This window comes from Ipomoea triloba, chromosome 13, assembly GCF_003576645.1.
Source record: "Ipomoea triloba cultivar NCNSP0323 chromosome 13, ASM357664v1".
NCBI lineage: Eukaryota > Viridiplantae > Streptophyta > Magnoliopsida > Solanales > Convolvulaceae > Ipomoea > Ipomoea triloba.
In genome coordinates this window covers 3482122-3486450 of record NC_044928.1, presented here as the reverse complement: position 1 = coordinate 3486450, position 4329 = coordinate 3482122, and positions in this window count along the sequence as shown.

The window sequence follows — 4329 nt, the reverse complement described above, 5'->3', positions numbered from 1 at the left end:
ATATATATATATATATATATATATATATATATATATATATATATATATATATATATATATATATATATATATATATATATATATATATATATATATAGTCTCTTGCATGTGATAGTTGTTATGGTTAGAAAATAGAGAAAATTATAATTTATGTCCCTTCATAATATGTCAATTATTAATGTCACCCATGAATTATTAGTGGTATAATCGCTCAATTTTTAAAACGGTACATATATTCCCCCTCCCATATCGTACGGGAAGGACAATATATGTACTATTTTAAAAATTGAGTGGCAACATTTACACTTGAGAGGAGCAATATATGTATCGTTTTGAAAATTGATGAGCAACATTTACACCACTAATATTTCAAAGGTGACATTTATAATTGACATATTATTGAGGGACATAAATTACTATTTTTCCTAAGAAAATATTAACAAAATTGTGATTTTGGATAACCATTTTGTGTTATAAATATTTGTAGAGTTCACTTCTGATTTGGATTGGGTCAAATGGGATTAAGGATTCAGGTTCTCCTAACTTCCTAAAGAAGTCGAAGGAATTGATATTCAAAATGGATACGGGTAAATAATGTGAAATTCATTTTCAAAATGTACCCATTTGAGTTAGAAAAATGGATATGTGAAGGCTTGTACGAAGCCTTTGTGCCACATTAGAAAAGGAATATGAGTTTATGTACTGGGTTCGAAATAGTATATACACAATTTCTTTTTTGGCGGAGTTTGAATTGTATAATATAGATGCTCTCTCTCATCAAGGAAGGTGGTGCAAATCAAATTAACCCCAAAAAGTAATTCTAACGAACTTTTTAGAAATTCATTAATTTTGACTGATTTTAAATCACTATAAACTCCCGCGTTCTTTTATATTTCTACTTTGTCAGTGACAATAAAGTTTGAGTGCTCAACTAACTATATTGTCATAAATCCGTTTTATCCGACCTAGAAATAAACTTACATTACAATGCTCCTATCACCTAGATTTTAAGGAATGCGAGTGTCACATGAATTAAATTTTGTTTAACTCGACCACTCGTCATTTTCGTTTATATTCCTCCTAAGATTTTTCTACAATTAATTTTATTGAAGATCTAAAACAAACCAAACACACAGGTTACTGCATTGTTATTAAGTGTTATTTTGTAAGCCTTCTAAAGGTACCCTTTCATTGACATATTTGCACCGAATTTTCACTAAGAACACTAATAATAGATTTAAATTTGAAGTACTCCTTCTCCGTCACACACCGATATTATTCAAGTACTCTTTCCCCATCGCACCGATATTTCAACAAGAGCATTAATGATAGGTTCAATTTTTATGTTTAAAAGAAGTGCACATGTATCCTAAGTGACTAATTCAATAGCTAGGAGCTAGAGAATCCATCAAATTTAAGTGAAATTTTAAATCTCTTATAAAGTTAATAGTAACTTTGATAACATGGATAACTTATCAGTTAATTTTGACTTATTTGACTATTATTATTTGTTTGACTTGGTTAAATATTTAGGGTGTGTTTGGTTCGCACATGGGAATCGGAATCGGAATGGGTATCAAATACTTGGTAAGGGTAATGGTTTTGGTGAAAGTATTTAGCATGTTTGGTAGTTGGGTGGAATGGGAATGAATTTTAATAGTTGGGAAAGAAATGAAGAAGTGAAATGAAACCCTTATTTAATAAGGGTATGGGTTTTCCCATTAATGGGGTATTCCATACCCATAGTAGCATTCTTAAAACCTATTAACCAAACACTAACAATCACTTTCATACCCATTCCCTATACCAAAACCCCCCAACCAAACACACCCTTAATATAAGTATTGTTTGATTAATTAGCTTTTTGTAATAGTTTATTGATCCAAGATGTTAAGATTTAAAGAGCTGCTCAAAATAGCTTTTTCGATAAGCTTTTTGAGAAAATCATTTTGGATGTTAGTTGATAAAGCTTTTTGAAAAAAGTTATTTTTCATGTAATCAGCTTACATTACAAGAAAAATGCTCATAGACAACCGTTGTTTATGAGGTAAAATTTCTGTTGTTGAAGCCGGTGTTGTTGTAAGTCCCGCACAAAGACAACGGTTTTTAACCGTTGTCTTTTCTAGAAAAGACAACGATTTTTAACCGTTGTCTATTGAGTGTTGTTGAAGCCGGTGTTGTTGAAATTCACGCAAATAGACAACGGTTTTTAACCGTTGTCTTTTCTAAAATAGACAACGGTTTTTAACATCTTTTTACAATTAGCTAATGTTATCAACTAGTCAGCCCTACTAACTCAATCAGCTAACATGTATTTACCAAACACTCTTAATATGTGATTGTATTAGATAATAAGTCATAACAATATCAATAATAATAGTAGTACAGCTCATTTTAATAACATACGAAATAAGATTCGAATTTGAGATGTCAATTCCAGAAATAAAAATTAAGTGTTAAATCTATTATATATGTATTTATTTACAAATTATTATTATTGGATATTAAATATAGTCTTCAAGAACACTCAAAAGCATATCTTTGGCTAAGAGGCCGACCAAAGTGATATTCTAAATTCTATTTTCCACTTCGATGCTTCAGATGCTTATGCTTTAGCAAAGTCAAAACTCAGAGAATTTTGAATGCTAAAAGACTAAAATTATATATATATATATATATATATATATATATATATATATATCTATATCTAAAGACTACTACCATACACCCTGTATTTTTCATGACATTCGATTCTTAATTGACAATTAATTTGAAGATGCAGCCACATGACGACAAATTCTGCCACATCGACTAGACTCTGTTACTCATTAATTCACAATGTTATAAATTCGACACAAATTTTATTTACATGACATATTTTAATTAAATTGTAATCAAATTGTTGACGTAAATATGATTAATCTAGGCGATTGAGCTTTACAATGGTTTAGACTCGGGATGATATCATATTATGGGCTTGGAAGTATGAAGTACCTTACCAAACCTCGACCTCCTTGCTCGGGGCTCGAACTAAAACTTTGATAGATGGAAGAATTTGGACGTCCAGAAATGGTTATAACTCTGCTTAATTTTTTTTGGTGTAACCCAGGATCTCCACCGTCGGGCACAGTGGCTAACACATCGCTGGATGGTTATATTCTTGCTAGCAACACTACTCTCTTCAAGACAAATTTCTCCTAGATGTGTGTTGCTTGTCATTCAATTTACACATTTGTAACGTTCTAGAATGATGTGTTCTATAATTAATACCTTATAAGACCAAAAAAGGAGTCAATAATCCACTCAAATTAATGCATAGTGGTCTTATAGCCATGGGCTTTATTTATTCATTTTCATTACTTTATTCATTATAATTCACATATGTGTCAAATACCTTGTGGTCAAGCAGCATCCGGTATACACTTCTATGTGGAAGGGAGTGGGTTCGGGCCTTAATGGAGGCATTTGTTTACTCTTTGTGCTCTGTGCTTCAGTAGGAAACCATAATTTTTTCTTATATATTAGTGCGAAAATGACACTTTTTACTTTTCTCCTTGAGTTATTAAAGTGGTAGTTTTCCCATGTGATGTTAAATTGACATTTTTGCCTTTAAAAATAATTATTTCATTTATTTTTCTTCTCCAACAAATTATTGCTTATATGTATGGATGACCACGATTCAATTCGAACATAACCAGACACTGTAGCAATCATACCGAAATAGTATGGACGGTTCTGGTTACGATTCATAATCAAAAATAAAATAAAATAATTGTTTAACCGTGAACCGAAATTGAACCGCATTCATATATAGTGAAAATGATCAAACACTTATTTTGATAAATTAAATCTGTTCAGTTCGGTTCCAATTTCGATTTTGAACCGACAATTCAAAATTTATTTATTTTTGTAAATTCTATTTCTTATTTTTAAAATAGTCTAAATTCTACAATTATTTTATTTTATTTTTTTCTGGTTCTGAATCGTAATTGTAACCGTCAATACTATTTAAGTTCAATTGCTACAGTATCCGATTAGGTTCGAATCGAATTGTGACCTTCCATACATATTAGTAATATAATTAGTTGGAGAAGAAAAATAAATGAAATAGTTGTTTTTAAGGGCAAACATGTCAATTTAACATTACAGGGAAAAAGCACTACTTTTAAAATAACTGAGGGGAAAAAATGGTCACTTTAATAACTCAGTAAAAAAAACTGATATATGCACATAACTCAGGGAGAAAAAGTATCATTTGTACATTGATCCCCAAAAAGTTGAATCTCCAACCTCAAAGGGCCCCCCCCCCCCCCCCCCCCCCCCCCCCCC